General features: G+C 38.5%; 1 long non-coding RNA gene across 2 annotated transcripts in view; it reads left to right on the top strand.

Annotated features, from left to right (window-relative positions):
• LOC138143256 (uncharacterized) overlaps positions 1–25,887 on the top strand; it is a 127,895-nt gene that overhangs the window by 32,365 nt on the left and 69,643 nt on the right. Inside the window, exon 1 of one of the 2 annotated variants that reach the window (XR_011163648.1) lies at positions 16,875–17,125. The exons of the other annotated variant lie outside the window; for it this stretch is intronic. This is a non-coding gene — a long non-coding RNA (uncharacterized lncRNA). Of the gene's footprint in view, positions 1–16,874; positions 17,126–25,887 lie in introns of those variants that run through there. 2 annotated transcript variants of the gene reach the window in all.

The raw sequence follows: 25,887 nt of genomic DNA, 5'->3' as shown, positions 1-25,887 counted from the left end.
CCTCTTAATTTCCAATATATTGCCATATGAAAAGGGCTGATCTAAATATTTTTGTACATGTAGGTTCTTTTTGCCTTTTTGTGATCTCTTTGGGATACAAACCTAGTAGTGGTATTGCTGTATCAAAAGGTATGCACAGTTTGATTGCCCTTTGGGCATAATTCCAAATTGCTCTCTAGAATGGTTGTATTGGTTCTCAACTCCACCAACAATGCATTGGTTTCCCAATTTTCCCACATCCTCTCTAAAATTTATCCTTTTCCTTTTTTTTTGGTCATATTAGCCAATCTGATAGGTGTGAGGTGGTACCTCAGAGCTGTTTTAAGTTGCATTTTTGTAATCAAAAGTGATTTAGAGCACTTCTTTATATGTCTATGAATAACTTTGATTTCTTCATCTGAAAACTACCTGTTCATATTCTTTGAACATTTTTCAATTGGGAAATGGCTTTTATTCTTATAAATTTGACTCAATTCTCTCTATATTTGAGAAATTTGGTCTTTGTAAAAGATACTTGCTGTAAGGATTTTTTTTTCCCAGCTCTCTGCTTTCCTTCTCATCTTTTTTGCATTGGTTTTGTTTATACAGAAGCTTTTCAACTCATTATGATCAAATTTATCAGTTTTACATTTTGTAATGTTCTCTATCTCTTGTATGGTTGTGAATTCTTCCTCTCTTCAAAGATCTGACAGGTAGACTATGTTGTGAGCTTCTAATTTGATTGCTTCATTGTCTATGGTACCTTTTAGCAAGATGTAGTTTCCTTCCATATCTCTTTTAATTAGGTCTATTTTTGCTTTTACTTTGTCTAAATCAGGATTGATACCCCTGTTTTTTTTTTTTACTTCAGCTGAAGCATAATAGATTCTGCTTCAGCCCCTTATCTTTAGTGTATGTGTGTGTGTGTGCGTGTGTGCTTCACATACGTTTCTTGTAAGCAACATATTGTAGAATTTTGGCTTTTGATCCACTCTGGTATCTACTTCCATTTTATGGGAGAGTTCATCCCATTCACAATCATAGTTATGATTCCTTCCCATTTATTTCCCTCCACCCTATTCTTCCTCCTATCTATCCTCTCCCTCCTTTCACCCTTTCCCTCCTCGCCAGTGTTTTGCTTCTGTCTACCACTTCCCATGATCTGCCCTACCTTCTGTCAGTCCTGCTCCCCTTGCCTCCTGTGCTTAATTTCTTTCCTTCCTATTTCCCTGTTGGGTAAGATAGGTTTTATATACAATTTATTGAAGCTTGTATAGTTCTGGCTGCAGCAGGACACCTGCCCAACCAGGGTTATACGGAAGCACATGTTGGTTCTCTGAGCTGGAGTCTGCCAGTTCCCCTGGATATGCTAGGGCATGGGGTTCCTGGTGTTGGCATTTTGCCTGATCTAACACACTGGGGCTCAGGATCTCCCACTGGTCTGCTGAGGTAGACCTTGTTGCTGGCTTGCTGGGATGCTTCCTGTCCTGGGATGCACAATGCACTCCCCTTTTATCTGAGTGAGATGGACCTTTCTTGCCAATCCTCCAAATCTCTAAGGGTAAAAGACTACTCTACTCTCATTCTGCTGGCTCCACTGTTCCAAGATTTGTTCTGGGGCACTATTTTATGGTTGTTTTGGAGGTGAATATGAAAGAGTGATAGCAATTTACTGCTTACTCTGCCATGTTGGCTCTGGGGAGTCTATTACCTGTCCCTCCTTCTTAAAATGGAGGAACCAGTCCATCAGAGGAGAGACTGCAGAATAGAGGATACTTTACTGTTTATGAAATCTAGGGGTAGAATTAGCTTCCGGGCTGAAGATGTTCCTGGGGCACTATAGAGAAAGTCCTGGGGAGAGAGAGGAAGGCAGCTTGGAAAGCTAGTAAATGTCTGAGGCAGTATAGCGATCCAACATTTCTGACTCCAGATTTGGTGTCGCGTGCAGGAAATTATGCTCCTTGTAGTCAGAACATAGTGCTATATTTTAGAGGTCATTTAGTAGTACACTCTCATTTTACAGATGAGGAAATTGAGGGCCAAAAAGGTGTAAGCTGCTTTCTTGGAGGTTTTATCTACCAGCCGCAAGTAGTGGATTTAGATACTGGTTCATTGTTGTTCAGTTGTTTCAGTCCTTTCAGACCCTTTGTAACCCCATTTAGGGTTTTCTTGTCAAAGATACTGGAGTGGTTTGCCATTCCCTGCTCCAGCTCATTTTACAGATGAGGAAACTGAGGCAAAGAGGGTTAAATGACTTACCCAGGTTCACACAACTAGTAAGTGTCTGAGACCAGATTTGAACTCAAGTGTTTCTGACTCCAGCCCCTGCATTCTATCCACTGTGCTACCTAACTGCTATAGATAAAGATTCTCTGATTCCAGACACAGTACTTTTTCTATGATAGCATGTGATCTTAATGTTCAAATAGATGGAATTCTTTTCAGTTATGATAGAATCTGAGAGTTAGAAGGAGCCTTGGCAGTCATCTAGTCCAACACACCTGACTGGCATTTATATTGCAAGATACCTGACAAGTAGTCATCGTCTTTGTTTGAAGACCTCCAAAGAAGGGATTCACACTTTGAGGCAGCTCATTTAATTTTTTAGCAAAGACACATTTGTACAGAGCCTTTAGGTTTGTGAAAACACTGTACAAATATGGACTCATTTTATCCTCAACTCTGGAAGATAAGTGCTATTTTTATCACCATTTTACAGATGAAGAGACTGAAACAAAAAGAGTTAAGTGACTTGCCCAGTGTCATGAAGTTAATAAGTATCTAAAGTTGGATTTGAACTCAAGTCTTCCTGACTCTGGGTCTCTTACTCCCCACACTGCTCTACTTAGCTGCCTCTAACAACCCTAACTGTGATAATAAACCTATCAGAGTTGCAGAATGATAGTCTTATAAGGGATTTCAGAAGTTATCAAGCTTTTAGAAATCTCAGATTGGCTTTCCATGTAGCTTCTAGGTTGCATAGTAGCCAGAAAGGTGGATTCGGAGTCAGGAAGATTTCAATTTGAATGCTGCCTCAGTAACTAGCTGTGTGACTAGGAAAAGTCTAACCCTTCTCAGTCTCCTTTTTTTCATCTGTTAAATGGAGATAATAATAGCACTTGTCTCACAAGGTTGTTGTGTGTGGGTCAAGTGAGATAATACGTGTAAAGAACTACACAAATACTAGCTTTTATTATTATTACATTCTAGATATTTTTAGTAAATGCTTTAATGATAATGAGAGACAGAATAATCATCATCATTGACACACATTGTCCTTTAGAGTTGAGAACAAAAAAAAATACCATGATTTCCATTTTACTCCTGAGCAATTCTTGCCTGAGAATAATGGCCATTGCTAACTACATTTTGCCTCCAGTGAAGAAAAAGGTAGGGGAGTTGTTATAAAAATAACGATTTTTCAGGTTTCTAACTTCTAAATATTAACATAATACCCAAAGAAATGAGCAGGAAATAGCTATTTTCAGGCAATTTATGTATAGGTCATATTTTTTTATAAACGTCTACCACTGGCTTTTGTTCCATGGATACTTACGGAAGTAAATTGCTAAATGTTAAATATTGAAAATAGTTTTTGTGTTATTCCTCCCTATGGATTGTCACCAGTACTTTTAAATTACTGAAGTAGTGTAGAATTTACAGAGGAATAATTGGGGGCTGAATAAATTCTCTAATGCTGCAATATGTTTTTTAAGTGGTACCTTGAAATTTGAATTCTATGTTACTTAACAGTGAATTTAGAGTTGAGGTTCTTATACTTTTTGTGTCATGGACTTCTTTAGCAACCTGGTGAAATCTATGGACCCCTTCTTAAAAATAATATTTTTAAATAATTGAAGAAAATGTTAAATTTCAGATAGAGATTGGTGAAAATAAAATAAATGTAATCTGGACTTTTCTGTGTGTGCCAGTCTGTATATGGAGGCATCCTGGAGGGGCTTTTTAATCATTTCCAGATTGTCTAACTTGGAGACCTCTTTGCTATCAGCCAGCTAGGTGGGGGACAGCCTGGCTGCCTGGGTCTTCAATAGTAGTGTGATAGTTGGTCCCCCTTCCCCTCTCCCCAACCTTCCTCTTAGTGGGTGTGTGTGTGTGTGTGTGTGTGTGTGTGTATGTGTGTGTGTGTCAGAGATATTCTTATCTGCTATGTCAAAAGGGTGAAGATCCCAGCCACCCACAGCATAGACACCATGAACTCTAATGTTGAGACATGTCCTTCAACTGCTCCCTTTTATCCTTGCTCCGAGAAATGTACTGGGGTATTTGTTTCTGTTTTGTGTTTGTCTTCCTCAGTTTCAGGTTCTGATGGTGATTCTCATGGGACTCAGGAGCTTGAGTCAGGACAACTTTGGAGCCAGGATTGTAGGTGGGATGGTGTAGCCAGGAGACACCAGGGTGCCTGGGACCCAAGCCTGAGGGGGAGCCCTATGGGAACAGTCTACTGTAAATAAAGAAGATAACCAAAGTACCAAGCATCAAGGGTCTTTAATGGAGGCAAGAGGATTACAGTTTGAGATACCACACAGAGTCCTGGAGTGTCTGGAGGGACAGTGGTCAGGGTTTAAATCTCCAGCCGGGAGGAATTGTCTTGGTATGCCCAGCCTCTAGACTCTGTTATGTGACGAAAGTTCAGAGACAAGGCAGAGGAGGCTTTAGGAGTGGTGACATCTAGTCAGAACAGTGGGCTCCAGTTAGGAGGGAGTTGGGACTCTCCACAGAGACCACAAGACCATGATGGGGTACCTGGGGTCTAGATCAATTTGTGAAACCAACTTGTAAAACCAATCTGTTCAGTTGTAACTGCAATTTGTCCTTTCCCACCCTTGAGATCTGCCCCTTCTCCCTATCTCACACTCCACCTAGGCAACACCCTGTGACCCCTTTGTTCTTACTTAATCTCTTCATTTCTTCTCAGGCCTGGCCCACACCCTCCTTTGTCCTTGCCTTTTGTCTCCTTCAACCTGGCCCAAATGTTATCTAAACTATCTATTCACATGCTCCTCTTGGTCAGCTCTGACCTTTGTCTGTGCACTGAGGCCCCTCCTGTCTGGTCAGCCCTGACAATGGCAGCCCTACCCTTTAAAGGTAAAAGCATGTACCCCTCTCACTTGCAGGTCTCCTAAAGGACTCTTGCCCGCTTCTCATGGAAGCAACAATAAACTTCTACAACTCTCACTCCAATTAAGCCTGAGACCTTGAATTCTTTCCAGATGATATTGCAGGTTTTCTGGTTTTGGGTAAGATCGGAATTCCTGCTGAACCTATTGGGATCCCATCCCCCATCAACCACCTCCAACTAGTTCAAATCTGCTGCAATCATGTGGTCAAGATCAGTCCTTCTGATGATTGCATTCAACAGAACCCGGCTAAACTATGAATCTAATGCCCACCCCAGAGGCTGAGGTAGTACTAAGTGGACTGGGGTGTAATTCTGCCTCCCATGTGTTCAGTAACAAATAAGTTTGATTAAACCTTTTGAAAGAAATATTTCTTTGTAAAAGCTAATGGAAAAATCAGTGGTTAAATGGAATCAGAGGGTAGGGAAGCCTATAGTCGGGGAAACATTAATAGTGCTGAGACCTTTGCAGAGAGTGTAAACCAATGGTGGGGAATCTGTGGCCTCAAGATCACATGTGGCCCTCTAGGTCCTCAAGTATATAGCCCTTTATATGAATCCAGACTTCACAGAACAAATCCCCTTAATAAAAGGATTTGTTCTGTAAAACTTGGACTAAGACAAAAGGCCACACCCAAGGACCTAGAAGGCCATTTGTGGCCTCCAGGAAGTAGGTTCCACACCCCTGGTCTAGAGAAATCCAAATCCCCTTTTAGAGCACTAGAGAATTTTGGAGGAGGAATGAAAATGTAACACACCTGGTCTGCAGACAGTAGGGGCTAGAGTGGTCTGTGTTACATAGCCATGATTTTTTTTTGTCCCATCAGAGTTTACAGACCCTTTGGGGTATGGGCCCCAGGTTAAGGATCCTTAGTATAGAGGGCCTGAACTGAAAAGAAAATGCCCTTTATCTCCCACTGTCTGCTGCTGAATATTTGCCTGTGTATCATTTAAAACAAATTTAAAATAAACAGCAGTTTCTGTTTGTTTCCCAGCTCACTGGAGGACATTTTTGTTTGTAGGTCTTTTTTGGTATTGCTAAATTCTTTCTCTCCACTTTAATTTGAGAAGCAGCAGGGTAGCATGGTCTTATCATTTTAGGAAGGATCTTTGTTTTGTCATTTAGCCTTCAGTGACTTAAGGCTATCTTACCATTATTGAAAGAGGCAGCAGGTTTATGCATCGAAGAGAGATAATTTTGTCTTATGTCTGTATGAGAATATTGGTCTATTAGTATGTATGTGTATACAATCTCAAGGGCAGGTCAATTAGATCCCACTTGTTTTTTTGGCATTATAGGTTGAATTCCCAATAGTGCCTCGGGATTAAACAGAACAGCCAGCCTCAGTCTCTCTGATGTACCTAAAACAAGCTTTATAATTCTGCAAGCATCAGGCAACATGTGGAAGCAGTCGTCCCTGCCGCCTGAGCTACAGCCTTCACAAAGTAGGACAAATTGGAGCTACCAAAATGATTGATAACATTCAATTTAAGTTCAGGATCTGAACAAATGTTGAGAGAATGTCTGTTCATTCCCTCTCCTCTCTTTAGACATCTGACTTCTCTGTACCTGGAATGTTTTTTCCTCTTTGCCTCTCTCTCTTAGCCTCCATAAATTCCTTCAACACTTAGCTGAATCATCACCAACTACATGAGGCCTTTCCTGATTTTCCCTTCTCCCCCTGCTCCTGGTAGCACCCCCTCCTCTCCAGTTCCTTATATTTGCTGTCAAAATTTAACGTTCATCTTATGTGTAAACATTGTTTCCACAGATAGATGTTAAAGTTGGGGAAAGCCAGAAATATTTCATAGCTTTGTATCCCTGTCATATAGCAAAGAGTTCAGCTAGGTGGCATGGTGAAGAGAGTTCAGACCTGAAGTCAGGAAGTCTCTTCTTCCTGAGTTCAAATCCAGCCTCATATACTTATTAGCTGTGTGACCCTGAGGAAGTCCCTTAACCCAGCTTACCTCAGTTTCTTTATCTGTGAAATGAGCTGGAGAATGATGGGGTACCTGGGGTCTAGGTCAAATTGTGAAACCAACTTGTGAAACCAGTCTGTGAAATTGTAACTGCAATTTGTATTGTAAAATTGTTATCTGTAAAATTCCTTTCCCAACCTCCGACTCTGCCCCTTCCCCCTATCCCCACTAGGCCTAGGCAACACCTTGGGACTCCTTTGTTCTTACTTAATCCCTCATGTCTCCTAGGTCCTGGCCCAAATCTTATCTAAACTATCTATTCACATGCTTCTCTTGGTCAGCTCTGACCTTTGTCTATGCATTGAGGCCCCTCCCGTCAGGTGAGCCCTGACAATGGAAACCCTACCCTTTAAAAGTAAAAGCATGTACCCCTCTCACTTGCAGGTCCCCTAAAGGACTCTTGCCCGCTTCTCATGGAAGTGTAACAATAAACTTCTACAACTCTCACTCCAATTAAGCCTGAGACCTTGAATTCTTTCCAGACGATATTGCAGGTTTTCTGGTCTTGGATAAGATCAGAATATCTGCTGAACCTATAGGGATCCCCTCCCCCATCATTGTGAAGAGAGTTCAGACCTGAAGTCAGGAAGTCTCTTCTTCCTGAGTTCAAATCCAGCCTCACATACTTATTAGCTGTGTGACCCTGAGCAAGTCCCTTAACCCTGCTTACCTCAGGTTCCTTATCTGTGAAATGAGCTGGAGAAGAAAATGGCAAACCACTCTAGTCTCACTGCCAAGAAAACCCCAAATGGGATCATAAGGAGTTGGACATGACTGAAACAACGGAACAACAATGTGTAGCATTGACATATTAGGCAGAAGAAAGGTGTTAGTCACAGAGGGACTTAATAAATGCTTTCAAATTTTATTCCTTTATATTAATAATTAGAGTAAAACCTTTTTTTTTCTTTTTGGAGGGGGGAAGGTAGGGCAGTTGGGGTTAAGTGACCTACTCAAAGTCACACTGCTACTTTTTTGTATTAAGTGTCTGAGGTCACATTTGAACTCAGGTCTTTTTGACTCCAGGGCCAGTGCTCTATTCACTGCACCACCTAGCCACCTGAGTAAAACCATTTTCAGATAGTTACATACCCTTATTTTCAGTGCCTCTATAGAACTTTCCTGGATAAAGTAGGAGTGGCTCAAAATCCATAAGGTCAAAGAATTAATGTTGAATTTCTTACTGATCTTGTTGATCTTTTGATAATTTGTAAGTCCTCAGGGAAAATGGACATAGAGCAACTACTCACTAATGCTGTCTTACCAGTTTCCTTCAAAAATTAAAGTGGTCCTTCTTTCTTCCAGGTTCACGTGACCAGGTTCTTCATATCTTCCATCAGTTGCAAATCTCCTAGCCTTGTTCTAAGTATTGTAGAATTGTTTCAAGGTATTTAGAGTCCATAGTCCTGTCTTGACATGCTAGCATTTTTTTCTTGCTTTTTGAGAAGCCTCACTTCCATGGCCCTTCCTAGTGAAGGTGTATTCCAACCTAATCCTAAACTTGTTGTCTATCCCATTTTTATTTCCAAATTTGTTTCTTTATTTCAATAACCTCTCTTGTTTAGCCGAGGAAAGAAAGACAAATAAATCTTCAAATCCAATCTGCATGTTTTATGCATTTTTAAAAAGAAAGAAAGAGGCAGTTGGCCAATTGTATGTATCTCTGAGAGGGTCATTCCCTTGAAATCAGGGAGGATGAGAGAGGGAAGCTTCTGAAAGTAAAGGAAGGACTTTCTGTAACAGAAATTGCTTCAGAAAAATGAGTTCATGTGTGATGTTTATAAAGTTTGAGAGGCATGATTTCTGGGTAATTAATCATTTTACTAATAATTCTAGCATTTTAATAAAAAAAAGTCAGAGGTACTTTCTAATGCCAAAGACCCCTCATAGTGGTGGGTTCACAGTTTAAATGCCCTTGGAAGAGTGGGTGTTCCTGAGGGTACCAAGGAACTCTGATTGGTTGACAATTAATGAGAGAATGAATATTACAATGAGAAGTGGACTCACTTCAATGAAGGACTGAGAGAGTGACATCGTGTCACTCTGGAAGAAAGAAACTATCTCTACACCAAGACCACCTCCAGATTTGGACAATCTAAACAAAGGATTTATCCCACACAGACCTAAGTAGAGCACAATGGACTTCCCTACCTTAAGTTAAATTCTTTGTAAGGTTGGGTAGGGTCTGAACAAGATTGGGGGGGAGTTAATTAAATTTCATTATCAGTAATGTTCTTCAAGGGACTAAACTTTGAAATGAGGACTATAGAAAAAAAGGGGAACTCTGGATCTCCCCAAATCATCAGTTATTATTAACACTTTCTCTCAGTTGCATATAATTCAGTATTGTTAGGTATCTGCCTGCTCAGCCATTTGAATTTAGTAATATTGAAATTAGTGGCAGGTTTAATTATTTCCTAGATGTTTGGAATACTATAACAAAGGGAGGTAATGTTAAGCTTCTCTCTCCTCTTCTACCCTCACCCCCTAGCCATTGTCCTTTACTATCTCCCAGTATAACAAGCCTTAGAGAGACTAGGTATGGCTTCCTGTCCATAGATAGAACAGGATCTTTAAATATTAGGTTTGAGAAACTGAGTGCCAAGTTGGCTACTTATGCTGGTGTATAACAATTATACCCTCTAAGCCTCATTTTCTTTATCTGCAAAATGGAAACAATAATACTTGAACTACATACAGTATTTTGAGGAAGGTGCTTTGTAAATTGTAAAGCATTACATACTTCTTAGTTATTTGTTATTTACTCTAAGATTGCTTCATCTGGTTAATTCTTCCATCAATTAGAAATTTGGAAGACATAGTTACCTACATCAGTGTCCAAGAGATGCTGAGAATAGGAGAAGATGGTTCATAGAATTTTATTGACTGGAGAAACAGTGTAATAATTTCTGAAAATGTTAGGATAGAGTTATATGCCAGAATATGCAACTGAGAGAAATTGTTATTAATAACTGATGATTTGGGGAGATCCAGATTGAAGGATAGAAGCTAACCAAGAAGGTGAGATTGCCTAGAAGAGACATTAAGGGGCATTTTGTCCAACCCCTTCATATTACAGATGAGGCAATAGACTGAAAGGTTAAAGTCACTTGGGTTTTAAGTGAGAAGGCTAGATTTTAAATCCAGATCTTCTGACTCTAAACCCAGGCTCCTTTTCTTTTTCTATGCTGCTTCTCAGGATAACTTTTCCTAGAGGATAGATATGACTTTTCTGTCTTGATGTCATATATGGATGTTACAATTCTCTCCCCTTCTTTTCTCTCCCCACAACTTAAAATAGGATAACTCCATGAGAATATGGTCTGTGTCATAAATTTTTCACTTCCTTCTTCCCCTCCCTACCAGTACCATGCATATAGTGGTTGTTTAAGAAAAGTTCATTGGATTATATTGTTCTCTTTTTTTGGGGACTCTACCTTTACCTACATTCACCATCATGTAACATGTTATAGTACAGAGTCTTGCTTTGGGGTAAGAGAACCAGTCTATGACCAACTTTGCCACTTACTAGCTCTATGACCTTTGAACACTAGATTACATGTTCCAAACCTCATTTTTTTTTTCACCTGCAAAAGGAAGGGAGTAGACCGAATGACCTCTAAGTTCTCCTCTCCCTTTAAACCTATGACCCATGACAACATTACTTATATATTCATGACTTTGAGAAAACCCCAGTGTCAGATGTATTTGGTATCATTACTTAAATTTCATGAGCTTAATTTTCTGAGTAGGATTGTGCAATATATTGTTGTTGTTTCTCCTTCGTTCTTGAAAAAGACCATGACATCAGGAAGATGATGCCATGACTCAAAAGTGAATTGGATTTGAGTGAGGGAGGGTTGGGCAAGGTTACCAGCCTCACTTTCTCCTCTGGAGCCATCTGGGTCCAGTGGCCAGATATAGATCAGGATGACTGGAGATAGCCCTGCTATGCAATATATGTCCATAAAATCAAGGAAAAGTGGGCGGGGCAGGTGGCGATGAAGCAGTGCATGGGATCAAAATAGTATAGATACCGAGATGAGAGAGGACTTAGAGGTCATTGAGTCTACTTGCCTCATTTTACAGATGAGGAAATGGAGATTTAAAGATGACAAGTGACTTGGCCAGGATCACTAACTAACTAGTCAGTGTTTTAAGGCTCTATCTACTGTACCATACTACCTTCAGACTTCTTACTGTTTTAAAGGTACCAGTTAATTTATGATAATGATCCGTTTTCTACTCTGTGTATACATGTACAAAGACAGGAAGATAATTATAAGAAGGAGGTAAAAAAAAAGTTTTGGTGAAGCAGGGGACTAGAGAAGATGACAAATGTGATTATCAAAGAATAGCTAAATAAATATTAAGTGGTAATTAAGATTAAATTAATAACTTTTGGCCTAAAGTAAATACAATAAACTAAAGAGTTCTAAATTAGGTAAAGATAATTAGTATATAAAAATATTCCTTGGAATTTACTCATAGAATTATTATAAAGTAGTGAAGAAACAAGTTTAGTGGGGGAATTTCCTGATGGCTAGCATAAAATATGAAGTGAAAGGATGATCAGTATTGTACAGTGGAGAAAGCATTAGCCCTAGAATCAAAAGGATTCTTCTAACCTCTAATGCTTACTTCCTGTGTGATCTTGGTAAGTCCCTTAACTTCTTGAGCTTCACTTTACTTATCTGTAATATAAGGGGGTTGACTTTAGATAGCTTCTAAGGTTCCTTTCAGCTCTCAATTTCTGAACTTATCATCTTAGTTTCTGATTACATATGATCTTCAGAATTTGGAGCTACATTGAAGTCTTCAAGTCAGAGGTTTTAGATTAAATCATTAAGTTTATTTGTTTAAAAGTTTAATTGGAGACTTAGGTTTGAAAACCAGACATTTCTCCTTTACCTACTCTCTCTTCTCTTTTATTAATGACATAGCAACCTTATAACAGTGTATACCATGTTCTGTTTCTGTAGTCCTCCACCTCTTAACTGAGAGAAGGGAGGCATTTTTAAGATCATAACTCTACTACACTAAAAGGGATGTTATCATTCAGAAAGTTCATCTATCTTATTTTTACATTCAGGGAAACAGACCTGGAGAATTTCAGTGACTTGCTGAATGAGGATTCTAATCCAGGTCCTCTGATTTCATGTCCAATGTTCTTTAAGTTGTAAAATTTTCTTGAAAACCTAGTGTAGTGCTAGTATATAGTTTCTTCCTCCTTCCTCCTTCTTTCTCCATGACTATCTCTGTGAGAATTTGAAAGAGCAGAAGGTTATTAATTGAAAAACATATACTCAACTAGCAACTGATGGATCTATATCACAAAGAGATTAAAGAAAAAATGAAGAGGATCTATATGTACAAAAATATTTAGACAGTTCATTTTGTGGTGACAAATAATTGGAAACTGAGGGACTTCCTAACAATTGGAGAATGGCTGAACAAGTTAGGGTATATGAATACGATGGAATACCATTGTGCTATAAGAAATGATGAAAACTGGGAAGACTTATATGAACTGATCCCAAGTAAGGTAGCAGAACCAGGAGAAGAATTCACATGGTAATAGCAATATTATAATCAATTGTGAAAGACTTAGTAACTCTGATCAGTATGATAATCTACTACAATTTTAAAGGACTCATGATGAAAAATGTTATCTACTCCAGAAAAAGAACTGATGGATTGAGTGCAGATTGAGCAACATTTTTTTTCTCTTTTTTCTTTCTTTTTTTTGAACATGGCTAATGTGGAAATGTTCTGCATGACTTCATATATATATATATATATATATATAATGGGTATTATATTTCTTTAATGGGTGAGGGAAGGAGTAAGTACAGGAATTTGGAACTAAAAATGGAATTGAACTGAATAACATTTTTTAAAAAGAAAAACATGGACTTGAATCATGGTTCTGTCGTTTCTCTGACCTTGGGCATGTCATATTACCTTAGTTTCTTCATTTATAAAATGAGAGGGTGGGTCAGTGGTATCAAACTCAAATAGAGGCCATTCAACTGTACATGAGGTTCCCTGTGGGTCACATTTTGACCTAACATGTAATATTATCTATGTTTTATTATATATTTATTTTGTTAAATATTTTTGAATTACATTTCAAACTGGTTTGGGATATGCTTGGGAGTGTTGTAGCAATTGATAGGTCTGGACTAAGATTCCTTAAAAGGCTAATTATACTATCATACAAGCTAGGCAGTGCAAGTATTGTCCCTACTTTTACAACTGAGTAAATTATGCCTCAGAGAGTCAAGTGACTTGTTCAAGGTCTTACCTCTAGTAATTATCTGAGGGTAATTCTGTGATCATTACTTAAATTAGACAGATGAGGCAGATGATGTGGTTATCTTAATGTAATTCCCTTTACTTTTTTCAAATTGACTAAGGTAGAGATAGTGTACCTATGGTGCTAAAATCACAGTCTGGGAACAAACTTGGTATTGCTAAAGGTAAAAAAAAAAGTATTTTTGTATATGACTTGTGGACTCAGACTTTTATAGTCGACTCTATTATACAAGAGTTTATCTAGAAAGCATCCTGTCAGTGATGGCATGTGGAGAAATGCTACAATAGCTGTCCCAATGATCTTTCTTGCCCTTTTCATCTCAGAGTGAATTCTACGAGTACCAGCAGTGCCTATGAAATGTGGTACTTTTCAGTGCTTTGAGAACCATCCCCAAAGGTCTCTTCTTGCTTGTAAAGCTGTGTAGCTACGGGGGATTATCGAAGTTCTTCAAGACTCTGACTAAATTGGGAAATTCTGAGAAAGAATTACAAAGTCCAAACAGAAGGAATTTTGACATTTCCTCTGCAGGTAGAACCTTATTCATGGTCATGGAAAGTACATTTCTAAGATTGTAGAAATATTGGTTCTATCTCTAAAGGATTACTTATATTTCTATGACAAACCTGAAACATTTATCAGCTCAAGGCAGAGTTTGAAAAACACTTTCCAACCCACATTTGAAAATTATACCTCTTGTGTGTACTATTGACATAAAGGAGGTTTTGTATTTCACTATAGAAAACATGTCTTAACATCACAGATGAAATGCCACAAATGTAATTTTGTGGCATTTAAAAAGGGGCACATATAAAGTTTAATATTTGAAAGTGTTCCCTATGGCGTGAGAATTCCTCATTTCAGGCATCCTTTGCATTGGCATAGCTAACTTTATAGATAACTCTTTACAGATGTTTGCATGAGCCAGGGGAAAAATAGTGTAGAATCACTTACCTTTCCCTTACTTTATTCCAGCCAGCATAGGAGTGATCCCCAATGAGTCATCTGGACTAAATTGAGTAGAATCATATCCCCTCACTTTAAAAACTAATGCTTTCTTTGTAAAAAAGGACACCATATCCAATGAACAGAGCTTGGGATGTAGGAGATAAGATGCTGTCTTACCCCTGGGAGAAGAACAATGGCTTTGGAGTCAGAGGACTTGGTTTCAAATCCCCTCTCTCCCTCTAACTGTACTACTAAAGCTGTCTCACCTTTCTGAGTTCATTGTATTCCTCTAAAGATGAGGTGGTTGGACTAGTTGACCTTTCAGCTATCTTTTATCATTAAATCTGTCATCTTTTGAGCCTGACTATAAACACTGACTTGACCAGTAATAGATAGGTTTTCAAGATCCATGTCTTTGAAAATTTTTATTATGATCTTGTTCTTAGCTTTTCAAGTTGGAACAGAGAACTGCAGACTCTTGGCTTCTCTTTTCCTCAGGTCAAGCAGCAGTCATAGTTCTCTTTTTTCTTATATCTCTTAGGAAGGATATTAAAAAAAAAAGCAAAGGGTACGGTGGCTTGTTCAACTTTTTTATGGGCAGAGGTAAATAGCTTCCTCCTGTTGATCTGAAAATGAACAACAGACATTTCCTTTCTTATTCTCCTTTTTCCTCTTTCTGGTCTAGGAATAGGGTAGGCCAGGTGGCATTATGTGAAGGTATTGCTATTGCTTATTAATATTGTGCCATCTTTTTGAGAATAGTTGTGTATCTTAAACTTTTAGGATTATGGTTAAGGATTTTATTTTCATTATATAGGAGTCATTTTTATATATTTCCTTGTTTCTCCTGAGTTAGGAATTTCCCCTGGTATTCCGTGTGTTTGATAGAACTCAATTTATCCTGCATTTATATTGTCATTACATCTTTAAATCTTTCTATTTTCGTTCTTCTTATTCTCCTTATTGTCGGCATCCTTTTTCTCCTCCCCAGTCCCCATTTCCTTTTCCCCTTTCTTCCTTCTTTCCTACCTCCCCATTCTCTGTCTCTCTGTCTCTATCTCTGTCTCCTCTCTCTCCCACCCTCCCAATCTCCTCTCCCTCCCTCCCTCCCTCCTTCTCCCTGTCTTTCTTTTCCGTTCTTTCTTCCTCTCCCCTTTTCACTTTCTTCACCCCCCACCACTCCCCCACTCTCCTTTTTTCTTCCCATAGTAGTTTATTCCTCATTTTAGCTGTACTGAAAGGTCATCAGAACTATTTGATATTAGGCATTGACTCTCTTGCCTCTCAACTACATCTAGAAGTTGGAAGGCAGCTTTTTATAAATGACTCATTTCTCATGATTATGATAAGGGCCAAATTTGTTGGTTCAAAAACATTTTTTACTTTAACTCTTTTCTCCTCAGAATGTAGAAATGTATTTCTTAATACTAGCTAGATATTGAGAAGTTAGATATAGATAGCAAATTGTCCTTATAGGGATAAAGAACTAGATTTGAGTGCTGCTTCTGACATATATTGACTCTGTGACCTTAGGTAAGTCGCTTAACTTTTCAACATTCTTGGCTATTCTCTAAGAGTATAAATTCCATAGAAGGTGATAGTCTGCACTTGTAGCTTCCTATATCAATAAAATCACAAGTCTAGTTAAAAAAAGAACATAACCATTTAGGCATTATTTTTTTTAAATAATAGCTCGCATTTATACAACACTTTAAAGTCTTCAAAGCACTTTACAAATATTATCTCATTTTTTACTGATACCAACCCTGGGAGGTAGGTGTTATTTATTATTCCCACTTTACAGATGTGGAAGTTTAGGCAAACAGAACTTAAGAGTCTTTCCTAGCTAATAAGTGTCTGAAGTTGGACTTGAACTCAGTTCCTTCTGGCTCCAAATCTAGGCCTCTCTACCCGTTGGGATGCCTGGCTGCCTTGTAGTTCTTCTTGGTCAAGAAGGTCTCACCTGGGAGAATCAGGTGCCTGTATTTTTGATGACAGCATGCCTGTGTAGCAGCAAGCACCCTAGCATACCCAGGATGGCTGCTAGCACAGGTTCTTAGATCTGCTTTTCTAAAGGAAAGCAACTCAAAATGGGTTAACAATCTTACTTTAATCAATCAAACATATATGATTTATCTAGTTCAGGAGGAAAAGTCAGCATGCTGAACTTCAGAGAATACAAACAGAAGTTACAACAGAAAATAACACAATTTAGTAGACAGGCTTCCAGCTGTCTGACCATTACATCCATACCTAGTTAGTTACCAGAGAGAGAAGCACCAACATCTGGGTTTTCAAAGCTGGGGGGCTCAATGGCTGCCCAGAGTCTCATCTGGTCAAATCACACAACTCTTCTCAAAGTGAGCCCCAAAGCAAAACCTCACTTCAGGGTATATATAGCCTTCTCCTGGATCAGAAAGTGTCACAGCCCTCTTGACCCACTGCCCAATCACAATGTAACAAGGTGTGGGCATTCCTGAAAAACAAACCTCCAGCCACAGGCTCCATGTGACCACATTCAGCCTATTAGGGGGCAGAGTATATTTTCAAATCAGGGAAGGTTCTCAGAGTCACTTAAGCCAAGGGGCAGGGAAGATCTTCAGATTCCCATTCCCATAACAGCTTGGTGACAGGGAACTACTTACAATACTATTTGGAGACTTGACTGCTTAACTGGATGGGCAAACTTTTACTACCCTGAATTGCTTGAGAGGATATAAGCCTTCCTGAAAAAAATGAATCTGTCTATAGAAAACAGGAGCAAGGTAAGAGATTTATAAGTCTTTTTTCATGGGATTACAGTTATATTTCCCTATAGAAGTTGATTTTTTTGCCTTATTAAAAAAAAAAGAAAAAGGAGATAGAATGTCAGACAGAACATATAAACCAGATGGTAGATGACATAATTCTCATGCTAGGAATGACTCTTTAGAGCTTAATCTACCCTGTTAACTTAGAAGAAAAGATTTATCCTCAAACTGTGACCAACAGTATCACAGTTAATAATGTTAAAGACTTCAAAAGCTATGCTGACTAGAAATCCAGGGCTTTATTTGGACTCACATCAGTGCATTTGAATGAAACAAACAAATAAACAAAAAACCCCAACAAAACCCAACCCACCACCACCATCAGCCCAAAATATTTTTCTTGGATGCTTCTTTTTTTGTTGTTAGCTTGTTGGCTCAGGTGTGTTTTGAACTTCTGCTGAAAGTGTGTTGTTCTGATAAAGACTTTTTTGTTCACTATAAAGGACTTTTTTAAAAAAGAGATTGATTTTTTTTTATGGTAGGAAATAAAAATAAAATAAAAAGGCTTTACAAGTTATTCTCTTGCTGTGTGTTGCTTTTATGAGAAGGCTTTTTAGCAGCTCTTTGCCTTGCTGACTCACATATATCATGCTGAAAAGCTCTGTATCTCATTCTTTAGCACTTACAATCATTTCCTTCTTTATTGAGCATGGTGTGGGTCCCCTTTTGGATCACTGAATTGTAGCTGTAGGAATAGGCTGTGTAAAAATCTAACATTGAGTCTTAGCCCTAGCCTAGCCTTATGAAGGCACCAAGTCTTTTCTCTATTGGGCCTATATCTAAGAGATTTTATCTTCAACTGCAGGGCTTTTACCTTTATTTTACAAAACAAGGTTTATTAGTTCTGTGATCTTTTTACAAAAAATTTTTTCACAAGTGTATTTCAATTTCTTTCTTTCTTTTTTTGGAGGGGAGAAGGTTGGGGTTAAGTGACTTGCCCAAGGTCACACAGCTAGTTTTGTATTAAGTGTTTGAGGTCAGATTTGCACTCAGGTCCTGCTGACTCCAGGGCCAGTGCTCTATTCACTGTGCCACCTAGCCTCCCCTATATTTCTTTTCTTCTGTGTTTTATTTTATGCATTTAAAAACCTTAGTTTGAAAAATTGTCTGTAGGCTTCACAGGACTGCCAAAAAGGTCCATGAGACAAAAAAAAAAAAGTTAAAAGCCCTTGGTATAAGACCTTCCTTATTATTGAAACTTTTCTCAATACACTGAATCCCCTGAACCCCCAGCTTTGTTCTTTTTGTTCAGATATCTTATGCACCCAAACCTTAGTTATCTCTCTTCTACTCTGCCACAATAACTTGGTGTCCATTTCTGTTTCTTTCCTACCCTTTGTCTTCACATATTATAATGAATACAAATGCATTTTCTAGATCCTCACCACTCCCCAAGGTAAAGGAGATTAGAGAAATACAGATATGATAACATAACACAGAAATAATAAGTTAATTAGAAATCTTCCTAGTCCCAGATATCTCACTGGTTCATTTTAGAACTTCAGGATCCCTTCTAGCCAATCAGGAAACCTGCTTCCTGAATGGTAGATTGAGGTATAATCTTCCTTTAGGAACAATCTACCTAGTAGCAACTAGGCCTGTGATTTTATTGATACGCGGAACCCCTGGATGGAAGAAACACTTTCTACCAATGCAGGTCCACACTTTCTCTGCAATTTGCAGCCTCAGAGAGTCTGTCTATATCATTACTGGTGGCTCAGTGGATAGCAAGCTTGGCACAGAGTCAGGAAGATCTGGGTTCAAAGCTGACCTCAGACACTCCTTAGCTGTGTGACCTTGGGCAAGCTACTTAACCTCTGTTTGCCTAGATTTCTTCAACTGTAAAATATGAATAATATCTACCTTCCAGGATTGTTGTAAGGATCACCTGGCACATAGTAGGCACTATGTAAATGCTTATTCCCTCTTCTTCCCTTTCACCATATTAATTCTAGCTATTTCCTTCTCCCTCATTAGGGAAATGCAGCTGGTGTTGAGAATGTTCTCATTCCTTCCTCAAATTAGAATAATTCAATTAAACACACTGTTTCAGTTCACAAAAGACAGTTGTGTATAGTATTTGAGACTGGACCATATTTCCTTGTTTGTAATGTATTGAAGCATGTTCAGATCCAGCACATACTTATATGTTGTTCTTCTGGGTGATGAAATTTTGTTAAGAAAGTGATTAAGATGCACATATTCTTTAATCTAGTGATCTCATGGCTAGAGGTATATCTCTAGGATGTCAGTGATGAAAAGAAAGACCCCATCTACAGCAAAATATTTATAGTAATTTTTTTTGTAATGTAAAAAGCAAGAAATAGAATAAGTGAACATTGATTAGGAATGGCTAAACAATTTGTGATACATAAATATAATGGGATAACCATTCATTCATTCATGTGTTGATTTTGCTGGTCTTTTTTTTCCCTCTCTTTTTCATTTTGTTATTTTTTTTGAAACTTTTTTCTTTATTTACTTTTAGTTTACAACACTCAGTTACACAATCCCTTGAGTTTCAAATTTTCTCCCCACCACCTTCTGCCCCCTCCCATGGTGGCATGCAATCGAATATGGGATCTACTTATTTCCTTATTCTAGGAGACAAGTCTCTGGAGGGTGTAGAAGAGATAGGGAAATGTAGGTGATATAAAAACACAAGATAAGAATTAATTTTTTTTAGAACCTAGCAAAAGAGAAAAAGTTCGAATTATAAAAAGAGAACTCTCTTAGTGACATGAAAACAAAGTGACAATTTTGAACCTATGTTGTTGCCACAGAGGAAATAGCTGGGGCTTGAAGAGGAAGGGAAAAGATACTTCTAAGAAACTTCAGTGAAACTCAGGAGCATTTTAGTTCCTGGAATGAGGCATGAAAGTGGCTGTACAAACAGCCTGCCTGATCTTGATGGGCACAAATACCAAATGAATGGAGTCTAGAATCATGCTGTTGATAATATTACAAGGCAATCAACTGAAGGCTAACTAGAAAAAGAGGTTAACCTCATAAACTGCGGCATGAAAACATTCATGTGTCTACAAGAAAGCTGTGTGCTATAAATTATCTTGATCTCTATACCAAAGTCAATATATCTTTGTGATTGTAGTATTGGACCCTTCTGTCTGACCAGAGGCCACAGTTTAGGACTATAGGGTTATAGATCTATAGATGGACAGGACCACAGAGACCATCTCTTCTAACTCTCATTGTAGCTTCAGAGAGATTATGACCTGCCCAAGGTAATAAAGCTTATTAGTTTAAAAGGCAGTTTAGTTGAACCTCTGTGCTTATATTTCAGATTAAGAGATGCTCTAAGAGCTCCTCTAATCCAATCTTTTCATTTTACAAAGTGAGTCCTAGAGAGTTGATTTGACTATGGTCACACAGGCACTAAGTAGTAGAGCTGAAATTAGCTTCTCTCTAATGCACTTATTTCCTTTCTTTTTCTTTTTTCCTTTTTTTTTGGAGGGGGAGGAAGGGCAGTTGGGGTTAAGTGACTTGCCCAAGGTCACAAGGCTAGTAAGTGTGTCAAGTGTCTGAGGCCGGATTTGAACTCAGGTCCTCCTGACTCCAGGACCCATGCTCTATTCACTGAGCCAACTAGCCACCCCAAATGCACTTATTTTCTAATATTATATGTATGTTCCTTCCAGTTCTTGAGTATATCTTAAGTACTTAATATAAACTTTCATTGACAAAATTCTTTTAAGGAAAAATTTGTCACCTAGGAATAACCTATTTACTAATGGACATGCTTTATCCTTTTAAATGAGAAATTAATTAAAAAAAACACAAACAAAAAACCCAAACACCTTCATAAAGTAGCATCATATCTGTCATAAAAGTGTGTGTATATTTGGAGAGGGAGGAAGGAAAGTTAGGTTCTAAAGTCAGCCCAGAAGAGGAATTTTGTCTCTCTCTTATTCCTTAAACTACCCATAAACAACAGGGGTATAAAGTGGGGCTGGGAGATTCCCTGTGCCTTATTCCTTCTTCTTCCCTAGCACTGCTTACCCAGTGAGGCTGGGATAAAATATTAAAGTCTGAGGACTAAATGGACCTAGTACTCACATAAGACCTTTCATAGGAATTACCCTATAGCTGTGTAGAGCAGGAGAAGTGGGTTCCATATATAGTATATGGCGTACCCACTTCTCCATTCTAGTGCTGGTGCAAGATGGCTCTGTGTATACAACCATGCATGTTAACATGTCTAAACTGTTTCTTCCTGCCTCACCATGAATTAACATGTTAAATGCTCATGTGATAGGACTTCACTAGAATTGCATCCTAAAAGAAGGGTTCATCTATAAAAAGGAGCAATTCCCAGGGGAGTAGTTTCTTCCTTGATAGGTACGTACACATGCAAAAACCATTATCATTTATTTTAAAGTAAGGTCTGTGCCTGTGTAATACCATGACATTCTTTATGAAGATATTCAATAAATTATAAATGGCAAAGAAGTCACAGTGGGGGAAAACCTATTTCTTTTTTTTTTTTTTTAAAGCAATCGGGGTTAAGTAACTTGCTCAAGGTTACACGGCCAGTTATTTCTGGGTGTGGTGCTAAGTGTCTGAGCCCGGATTCGATCCCAGGTCATCCCAACACTGGAGCCAGTGCTCTTACTCATTGAGCCACCTGGCTGCCCCAGGGAAAATCTATTTCAACCATTGCCTGGGCTTTCTGAGTTTAATTGAACTATTCGAATTATTAAAAGCATATAAAAGTGACAGACATTTATGAGATTCTCCTTACATAAATCACAAGGGATGAGACTAAATAAATAAACAAATCTGCTTTAAATTAGTAGTGGAGCTGTGTGTCATTCTGCATTAAAAAAATTAGCACAACATCATTAAGGTTATTAAACTCAGAGGAATATTTTGCAAGTACTTTTGAAAATGACTTCTTGCAAACTGGCATCAAATATTCACAGATGAAATAATTATGTGGAAAGATAAAAGGACAATGGAGATTGATAGGGGCTGACAATAGAAAAAACTCAATGTGATAGTTATGCAAACTTTTAAAAATAAGGCTGGTACTTCTTTAGATTAAGCTTAATCCAAAGCCTGGAAGTTGAAAATGTGAGAACTGAGTATCCATTGGTTGCTCTCAGTGGCAGGCAAGGGTAAAGGTGTATAAATATCCACAACAAAATGGACCTTCCTTTATTGCATTTGGTCATGCACATTCTATAAGTTTGCTAGTTTACATATCTTTTATCCTAATCAGAATGTAATGGGTCTGGAGCAACAGTCTATATAGTATGTATTTCTTTTTTATTTTTTAGGCAGCTAACATTGGGAAGCAAACTGGTGCAGTGGATTTGGAATCAGAGGACCTATTTTTTTTTTTTTTTGCCTTTTTGGAGGGCAATTTGGGTTAAGTAACTTGCCCAAGGTCACACATCTAGTTTTTGTGTGTGTGTGTTAAGTGTCTGAGGCCGGAACTGAACTCAGGTCCTCCTGACTCCTGGGCTGGCGCTTTACTCACTGCGCCACCTAGCCGCCCCTCAGAGGACCTAAATTTGAATCCCATTTAGTACCTATGTGACCTTTTGCAAGTTATTGGATCCCTCCTAGCCTCAGTTTCCTCGTCTGTAAAATTGTTGGGTTGGACTAGATGACATATAAGCAAACTTCTAAGTTTCTGCTTTTCTGATGCTTCCTGCATAGTTTTTGCCCAATAAACATTTGTAGCTGACTGAATGATTATAAAGCATTTGCAATTTCCTCCCTGAAATACCTTTTTGCTTTTACTGAACCAGTCATACAAATGAGTGCCTGCAACAGTATATCATACTGACAGGAATTTAAAGAAATAGACTTAGTCTGTCAATCACAGGGAGAACAAACTAGAAGCAAGGGACAGAAGTGATAAACAGGCAAATTTCAGCTTGAGGCATGGATAAATTTCCTAATATTAGAGCTATGTAGACATGTAGCAGGCCTTTTCCGTATATAGTAAGCTCCCTGTTGCTAGAAATCTTTAAACAATAGTTTGATGGCCACTACTGATTTCTATGGTAGAAATGGAATGCTTGTTCAAACACAAGTTGAAATAGACGGTTTCTGGTTTACTATGGCAGACTGGAGTGGAATATTGGGATGCAGTGCAAGTTAATTTGAACTCCAATCAATGAAGGTCCCTCAGAAACACAAGGTTCAGAGTGGTTATCTCAGTTTCCTATTCCACAGGGATGAAACTTGATGTGAACTCTAATTCACTGGGAAAAAAAAAAAACATGTTTAATGGTATTGTTTCTCATCTGTCTGTGAGTATCATGGCATAGTAGATAGAACACTGGAGTTAGTATAAGGCGGATCTGGCTTCAGATTCTGCAGTGAGCACTTGTTAGTTGGGTAAGGCTGGGCTGGTCATATAACTGCTTTGAGCTTTAGGCCTCTTGTCAAATGAGGACAACATCTCATTCATGAGGCCGTTGTGAGAATCAGGTGAGATATTGTACGTAGAGGGGTTTATAAACCTTGAAGGGCTACAAAAATCCAAGCTATCGTTATTATGTAGACATTTGTGCTGTAGTGAATAGAAAGCTGGTCTTGCAGTCAAACAAAACAGGGTTCAAGTCCCATCTCGGACACACACTAGCTGGACAAGCCACTTAACTCCTCAGTCCTTGGAGATAACTCACGTAATACCATACTGTGTACAGTATGACATTATGCCAATTTCTGAGAAAGTATTCATCTATATTATCCTAGGAGTTCCCTATATTTTTGAAATCACAAGTTCAATTATAAAAAATGACCAAAAATATGTAAAGTCTGGAGGATGGAAAGATGAATTTTCAAGGTGCCTTTCAGTCTGAGATTCCAAAGTGCTCAGATCTTATTAACTAATAGAGATCCCCATTTATATCAAACCCAGTATAATTTAATTTCATAGTAATACACAATAGGGAAAAAAAGCATTACTCTTATGATGCACTGGTAAAAATCATTATTTTTATGCTATAGTCTATAAATATAAAATTTGAAGAAAATCAAGGAGGTAAGAGTATTATGTAGTTTTCAGTGGTGCATTTTGTCTCATTAAACCTGCTGTAGTTCTTGGAATGATGAAAATTTTATCACTTGTGCATCTCATTAATTTGGTAATTCTCAATGGGTGATGTGCTTTTTTAAGTGGAAATTTATGGATTGAGGTCAGACTTCACAAGGGTGAGGGTCATTCACTGCAGTACCAACTGAGCAGTCAGTGGTAACCCAAAGGGTGCCACATTTACACTGTCTTAAAACGTCAGATGTGACAAGTAAAGAAAAGGGATTTTAAATCCCTCTTTTCTAATCCTTGTCAATACATAAGCTGCCAAAAAGGCAGAGAAAAAATAGAAAACCTATCATCATAGAGACAGTAACTCATCTGGGGAGTTTTATTTGCTTGTTTGAAATCTGGACCTATGGTATAGTGAATTAACCCTTTAAACACTTAACTTCTATATTTCTTTGTTTTAAATATTTGTTTGGTATAGTGAATTGCTAATGAGGAAACTCTGCCTGCTAATGTAGATCTCCAGTTTTTCCTGGTCTTAGAGAGTTGCCAGGAAGGCTGAGAGGTTAAGTGACTTACCCAGAGCACCAAGCCAGGAAAAGCCTGAAACAGGACTTGGTGTTCCTCTCCTAGACTGGCTCCTCAGCTGTTCTCCTTCTCTTCAGGGAGTTCAGGGGAGTATCATTTGAAGTATAACACATTTCCTTCTGCTTCCAAGCTTTGAGGTGAGGAAAAAGCCTTTTTATGATTATTGTAGATTAATGATTAAGAAAACCAAAGTGTATTCTGTCACCTTCTTCCTTAGTTGGTCTGAACTTGGAATGAAAACAAGGCCATGCAGAATGGCATTGTGCCTGCTCTCCCTTACCTTGCTGTTTTGTTTCTCTTTGTTACTTTGCCCTCCATCCTACCTTGATTTAAAAATAAATGAGTGGGAACAGAGAAAGAGAACTCAGGCTTATAGATGACTGCTGGGTAAAACTGCAAAGTAGGTGCTTTGTCTGCAGTGAATTCTACTTCCTCTATGTCCTTGTGAGAGCTTCCAGACCATACTCTCAAGGTTCATCCTGCCTGCCCAGGGCTCCTCCCAGAGGCTACTAACCCAGATATCCCTGTTCTGGTCAGCGTGCCCTAGCAAAACTTAATTGCACAGTGTTTCTTAAGGGTCCATCTCTCCCCTAGCTTCCATGTGGGAGAGCAATGTCAATGGGAAAGGCACTGAATTTGTTGACAAAGAATGTGGGTCTGAATCTTAGGTCAGTCTGCCACCTGTGCACCTTTGAGTAAATCATTTCACTTTAATATTCTCAACTTTCTTTTCTGTGGGGGCTGGATTCTGAGGTTTCTTTCAGCCCTATTAAAAATGTTAGTATTTGGTCATTTTTTTATTTGGTTGGGATTTCATACAGAACCCTCTTGGGAAAGTGAAACTCCCCCAGAAAGTACTTGCATCTTAACAAAGGACTGGTGATACAACCAAAAGAAATCAGATTCAAATGGGGGAGATCCCTGGTGGTAATGCGGTGAATTAGGCTTTCTAGTTTACCTCAAATCAAAATGATCACTTGGTCTATCTGGGTCCAGATGGGGTAGATAGAATAAGAGTAGGAGTGAGTGTGTGTGTGGTATTTGTGTGTGTTTGTGTGTGTCTGTGAGAGAGAGAGAGAGAGAGAGAGAGAGAGAGAGAGAGAGAGAGAGA

This window comes from Petaurus breviceps, unplaced genomic scaffold (assembly GCF_028583685.1).
Source record: "Petaurus breviceps papuanus isolate PSGF00001 unplaced genomic scaffold, PetGlider_PUasm1.0 90633, whole genome shotgun sequence".
Classification (NCBI taxonomy): Eukaryota; Metazoa; Chordata; class Mammalia; order Diprotodontia; family Petauridae; genus Petaurus; species Petaurus breviceps.
The sequence above is the reverse complement of the archived record's forward strand: the minus strand, read 5'-3'. Positions and strand labels throughout refer to the sequence as shown.